Below are 6694 nucleotides of genomic sequence, written 5' to 3'. Positions count from 1 at the left end.
GCTATAAGATATCCACCCATGGTATTTGCGCCTGTCAACCTAAAGTAGGGACCATCCTAATTCCTTCTTCATTCCAGCTGGACTACAGACGGAGCATCTGAAGAAAAGGAGGTTTAGGGGCTAGAGACATAGTTGTTTCCTTTTCTTCACATATTTGAAAAAGGTATTAGGTTTACGCTGTAGCTTGAGGACAGAACTTGGGCTTAAAGTAAATCAAAAGGGTTTTTTACCCCAATTTAGTGTCAAAACTACTTTGACGGTAAACCTGAACTGCTTTTTTCCCTTTCGTGTGACTGTAAGTTTTGCTGAGAAACATTAGAATGTTTGATTTCAGGATGTTGTTTCAGACCCTTCTGGAAGAGTTATGAGGTTTAAATATGGTATTAATTTTCTAAAATCCATAAAATCCTGGTCTCTGGGTAGGTAATAAGGGACTTGTGCTGACCGGGATGACCAGCTCCTGCGGTGGTAGGTAGGATGACCTTTTCTCTGAACGCAAGAGTTGGGTTCTACTTTGACTGTTTGTCAGGAAGAGATTGCTTTTTCCTGGCACCGAATAGAATTTGTTAAATTGAAGCTGTTTACTAAAGCCCTTGAGAAGGTTTGATCAATTCCCTTAATGTCAACATTTACTTATGTCTAATAGTGTTGAAGCATTTACATTGACATTAGATACTAGGTAATACAACATTTTTATTTAAAGAATGACTAAAGCACATGGTCTGTAGATAATAAATTCTTCATGGCATTTTGGAGTTTTTCTGAACATATTATACAAAGTATGTAGAATTACAAAACTATATAGATAAAAGTAGATAATCTTCTGATAAGTGTTTTAAATATCCAGCATCATCTATAATAAGAAAAACCAGATTGAAATTTTAGTTTAAGACATTTCTGGAAGAACATCTGCTCCTATATTACTAGGTGATATTACCTCCATGTTTGCTTTTCTTATATTTTAGGTATAAGGAATACTCTTGGAATACTAGCGTCTAAATGAGATATTTAGCAAAATAGTAATAACGTACCATTTATGGTACGTATCATTTATGAGTATCTACATTATATCGCTCAGTCCTCAACAACAATCCTACGAAGTTAGGTGGTATTATTTCCATTTCACTGATGAAAATGATATTTAGAAAGATTGTCCTAAGGTTAATTCAGAAAGGGACAGAGCTGGGATTTGAATCCTGGTCTGCCTTTTTCCTAAACCTGTTCTGTATCGTATTCCTTACTGGGGTAATGGGACTTTTATGATTTGATACTTTAAGCATGCAGTTTGGAAGATTACATATGACTTGAGTACCCCCATTATCCATAGTGATACAGTTAGAGTTTATGACTTAAGGGCCACATGTGATTTAGCTAGCATTGTTGAAATTGAAATTTTGGCCTGGAGACAGTTTATTTGGTAATATCTTAAGGATAAGTGGCAGCAACCAATATTTGTCTTGCTGGCAGGTGTTCTTAAGCTTTTGGAAGCATTTCAGGCTCAAACGGAAGCATATGCTGAACTTACATAATAAGACCGTGATTATCTAAAACTTAAATATTTGGTAGCTAACAAGGGCACTTGAAAATTCCAACCACTTTGAGAGGCTAAATGCTATATTTTCTTACAGTATAAAAAATGGTAGTTGGTAGTATACTCTAACGTATTTGTGAAGTTTTAATAAATAAACTGATCTAAAAACATCCTTTGAAGAAAGCATTTGTAATGAATTTAAGTAGGTTAATTAATTACCTACTTTCATCAGTACACCTTTCATCAAACTGTTAATTTATCAATATAGACATGACCTGAGATTATTAAACTCCTAAGGTAAAAAATATTTTTAAAAATGTGTAATAGTGCTTGAAAGATATTTGGAGATTTTACTCACCGTATATAACTTCTGACATAGTTGTGAGAGAATTATTTCTGCCCAAATAAACAGTACAGATTATAGTTATTACATGAAGGTATTTTTTGCCATAATTTCTTCTTTGCTTCCACTCATGTCTCCCATCCTATGGTTATTTTATTGCTGATGGGTTAGCATTGGTATAGTCATGTGTACTGGGAGGTATAAAATAATGTGTTTCTGTTATGCTGGAAGTGCTGATAAATTGAATCCTCAACTGGGTTTTCTGCAACAAAGGGCTTAACTTCTCCCAAAATCCGGCCTTTGATGGCCTGGTAAGAGCATTTGAAGTGGTAAGAAATACTAAATAAGCGTTTTAGTGCAGTGAAACTTGTCAGAAGGAAAGCTTGGGTGAAATCCAATTTCTTTCTCAAAATGGGACTGGGAATATTTTGACTCAGTCTCGCAAGGTAGATTCAAATAATACATACTGTATATACTTTTAATTGACATTAATTCAGATATTTTAAAAAGGAATATACTTATTTTTATATATATATTTTAAATGAAAACAAGTTGGGATGAGAATCTAAGTGGGAAGTTTCAAGGTTTGTAGCCTTGCCATCCAGCAAGCTGATGCTTTTGTGTTACGGAGATGTGTTGCCTTGCCTTGAAATCAGGCCATTTCTAGATGTGGTAGTTTCACAGCAGACTTTTCTCACTGCTACTATGCATTGTCCATAAAACAAAACAAGCTTGAGGTAAAATTTACTGTTTGGAATTTCTTAACCTAATATTGCATATATTTCTGTAAGCTGAAATTTTGTCACATGCCATGGGCATTATGAAAATACCTTTTCAGACCTGCAGAAATTCTGATCTGAAGAGCCTAGGGTTTATTATTCAGGAGCTCTAATTTGGGTAAGTCAGTTGGGTTTGACTCTGTCACATGCTTTTATAGTCCAGGAGAATTATTCTTACCTTTCCTGAGATTAAATGTCACTTGCTTTTATCAATAAAATCATAGAAATAAAGTCTTACCCCAATGAAGCCCTAAAAAAAAAAAAATCTCTTTAGTCCATTAAATAGGTTTGTAGTTTATAATAGCTGAAAAATTAATATGAACTTACCCCAAGTTGGTTCAAAATAGAAGTGATTAACTATGAAAGAAGAAATATCAATGATTAGTGCTAGAGCTGTCAGTGGGTTTATTTTTTAACTTATTTTTTTAACTTAGTCCACATATAAGCTATAATATTTTCAATTTGAAAATCTTTGTTGAAAAATTAATTCCATTTTAGTGCTTTATTTACATGATATAAGATTTAAAAATGAATATACAATATCTAGATTTAAATTTCCTTAATTCAAAACTGTTTTCTTCTATGTTCTTGTAATTATATTCACCATATCTGAAAGGTAGGAACTTTATGTGAGTGGTTAAGAAACTTGCTGTGTACACGTCCAGGCAAGGGCTGTGTTTCTTAAATTACGCAAGTTCCCTTTGTGACTGATACTTGATCCAAAATTTTAGGAGAACTATGAATACTTTGTTTCGAGGGTCTGCTTAGATGAGCAGTTCCACTGGAAATGTACTGCTTTGTAGCTCCACGGTTCTTTTCGTTTTAACAGACCGGCAACTCTCTCAGGGAATTGACCACTGAAAGAGGGCGGATCCCTCTATTTGCAGAGCTGTCCATCCCACACATATATAAGAACATGTAAGCTGAACATTGTTCCATTTTTCTCTTAGGCGAGAGCAATACCTGAGGTTCTGTTTGTTCTCTTAGGGGGCCTCTTCCTGCTTTCTGACGTAACTAGGATCACTGGGAAGAAAAACTCTAAAGACTATGAAGACCAGGCAGTTCTGTAAGATATTCTGTCAGACTTCTTCCCAGATGGGTTGTGGCCAACGGCACTGTTTGTTTTTAAGATTTTATTTTTAAGTAATGTCTCCATTCAATGTGGTGTTTGAACTCACGACCCTGAGATCAAGAGACACACGCTCTACTGACTGAGCCAGTCAGATGCCCCAGCCAATAATACTTTTAAAAAGTTCAGTAAAAGAAAGTATAAATAGGTAGTAAGTGTTCAGATCTGGTAATCTGAATGAGTCCTATGTCTGAGGAGTCAATATTTTCACTGGAAGAGATTTTGGAGGTAAACTATACTTTTACCAACAGTCACACAGCTAATCTAATTGTAAAGGTGCGATTGGAATCAAAGCCTTCCAACCCCAGGGCAGTGGTGTTTCAGCCATGGTTGTTTTTGTTTGTTAAGATTTTTATTTATTTATTTGACAGCACACAAGGAGGGGGAGCAGCAGGCAAAAGGAGAGGAAGAAGGAGGCTCCCCACTGAGCAAGGAGCCTGATGTGGGGCTCCATCCCAGGACCTGGGATCAGGACCCGAGCTGAAGACAGACACTTAACCGACTGAGCCACCCAGGTTTTGATGTAGAGGTGAACTTGCTATCTTTGTAATCATCAGTAATTAATCATGGAAGATAGTTTCCTAAAACATTTTTAATTAGAAATATGCAAGAATTTTTATTTGTCATTTGGAAATGAAAGAAAGAAAAAGAAGGAAAAAAAAGAAGGAAAGAAAGAGAAAAAGGAAGAAAAAAATATTGCTTAAACAGAGTGGACTGTGGGGAGAGCAAGAGCACTTCAACTCAAGAGGCTTAAGTTCTTATTGATTAGACTCAGAACTATTTGACCTCAAGGTTCTGGGACACTTAAATATTCCTCAAGACGGTTGGTTTTAAATAGTTTCGAATCCTGAAAATTTTTCTCTCAGGCACACACATGATTTAGGTCTAAGTTTCTGACATTTGTACAAAATATGCAGGTCCTCGATTCTAAGATACCACCAATTATAAAATGTACCATTTAGTTAATGATAGCATTTTAAAGAAAAAGGAGATCTTAGAATAAATATATGTATCTATTGTGAGGTTTGGCTTGATTTCAGAAACTGTTTAAATATGAAAAGTATGTTTTTAGAGGAAATGGAATTTTTTAGTGTTCTCTTTTCTAACTCCACTCAAGTATTTCTCCTGAGTTTTCTTAAACTAAGATTCTGAATTTATTGTATCAATAAAGGGCCTCATTAAAAAGTTGAATTTGTGGGGCGCCTGGGTGGCACAGCGGTTAAGCGTCTGCCTTCGTCAGGGCATGATCTCGGCATTATGGGATCGAGCCCCACATCAGGCTCCTCTGCTGTGAGCCTGCTTCTTCCTCTCCCACTCCCCCTGCTTGTGTTCCCTCTCTCGCTGGCTGCCTCTATCTCTGTCAAATAAATAAATAAAATCTTTAAAAAAAAAAAAAAAGTTGAATTTGTGCATTTCAGTTAAAAAAAGTATTACCTGTTGGAATTTAGATTTGATAATTTTTAATGTATTATGTGTTTATGCTAATGCCTTGTTAGTGAAGAAATAATCAAGTCTATTTCATTTCTCCTAAAGCAATTTATTCTGTAAGTCTGTCTTTCCACTCTTCACTTTCAACCTCATCAGTGATGGAAGAGGTTGTTTTGTCAATTTATAGTTTGGATGAATTGAATAATGAATGTAGAACTGTCCACATGCATTGAGATTGTTTTTTGGCTTTGAATTTAACAGCTGTGCTTTGTTTCCAAATGGATTAGACTAATAAAGATAATTTTCATGATGAACTGGCCTAGCTTACATAGGGAGTTGCATGTAGTATTTTTACAAACTTTGTAAGTTAACAGGGCAGATATATTTACCGTTATAAGATCATTAAGTGTCAGGACCTAAAATAAAGGAAACATAATCAAATAATCAAGGAGTTGTAATTCAGCATTTTGTCTGTCTTGTCTGTGTTATACATTTTATATTAGCTTGATTAATGAGAACAGGCTTTTGAGAATTCTTATATTTCTAAAATCATGTCATTAAGAATCATATTCACTAATATTTTAAGTAACTCCCCCCTTCATCCCCTCTAAACCTACTATCTCTGGAAGCATATAGTCCACATTTTCTTTTGTGGTCTCCAAACGTAGCAGGGACTTCTTGAAAAGGTCATTAAACTTATGCTTACTAGGTTGGAAAAAAGACTATTCTAGGATCTCTTCTTTATGAAAGAAAACCTTAATAATGTCATTTCCTATCACTGTAATAGGGGTATCATTAAAAAATTTAGTTTTAATATGCTGTAATATACACAACTTATTTTTCGGTTTGTGACTGAATCAATCTCATCATATGTAAATTGTCCTTCCATTCAACAAAATGCTGTCAAAAGTGAAATTTAAATAATCGTTTTATAACATGACCATAATCTTAAATCCAGTTCAAACGATTCTAGGACAGATTCCATTTCAATAAGAATGCATTTTTCTCTCATTAATGGCAGATATAAGCATAAGATTTTAGAGGTGAAATGGACTTTATAAATCATTCATTTTCATTATTTTATACTCTAGAAGAAAGACTCAAAGGAATTCAAGATCACTCCAAAGTATGAAATGGCACAGTCTGCATCCCTAGATGATTTCACTTCACATGCTTTTTCTACTAATTTCCTTCCACACGATCAAGGCAAGTTTCAGGTCTTAGGTAGTTCAGTTTGCCAGGGTATGAGATTCATACATTAAATGACTCAAACCAGATAAAATACCAATAACTGAGGGTCCAAAAGAAAATGATAGCTAGTAATCCTTGGTATCAGGTTTCTCTCCAATTAAATCTAAAGAGTTTTCAAGTTTTTGTTTTGTATTCATTTAAATATTTTCTTAAAGGAAACTTAAGTATACTTACCTGATTTGGAGCAAAAGGAAAAGGAAGAGGAATTGGAATCTACAAAAAAAGGCGGGGGG

The 6694-nt window shown here is 34.7% G+C and overlaps 1 long non-coding RNA gene across 1 annotated transcript; it reads right to left on the bottom strand.

The window, feature by feature from the left end:
* Window positions 1-1891: 1891 nt before the first annotated feature.
* LOC105240174 lies at window positions 1892-5907 on the bottom strand. Its single transcript, XR_002143916.2, has 4 exons — window positions 5600-5907; window positions 2981-3010; window positions 2892-2903; window positions 1892-1927 (listed from the first exon to the last, which is right to left on the bottom strand). It is a non-coding gene; the product is annotated as an uncharacterized LOC105240174 (long non-coding RNA).
* Between the last annotated feature and the right edge of the window lie 787 nt (window positions 5908-6694).

Source organism: Ailuropoda melanoleuca, chromosome 11, assembly GCF_002007445.2.
Source record: "Ailuropoda melanoleuca isolate Jingjing chromosome 11, ASM200744v2, whole genome shotgun sequence".
In the NCBI taxonomy this organism is placed as follows: domain Eukaryota; kingdom Metazoa; phylum Chordata; class Mammalia; order Carnivora; family Ursidae; genus Ailuropoda; species Ailuropoda melanoleuca.
The sequence above is the reverse complement of the archived record's forward strand: the minus strand, read 5'-3'. Positions and strand labels throughout refer to the sequence as shown.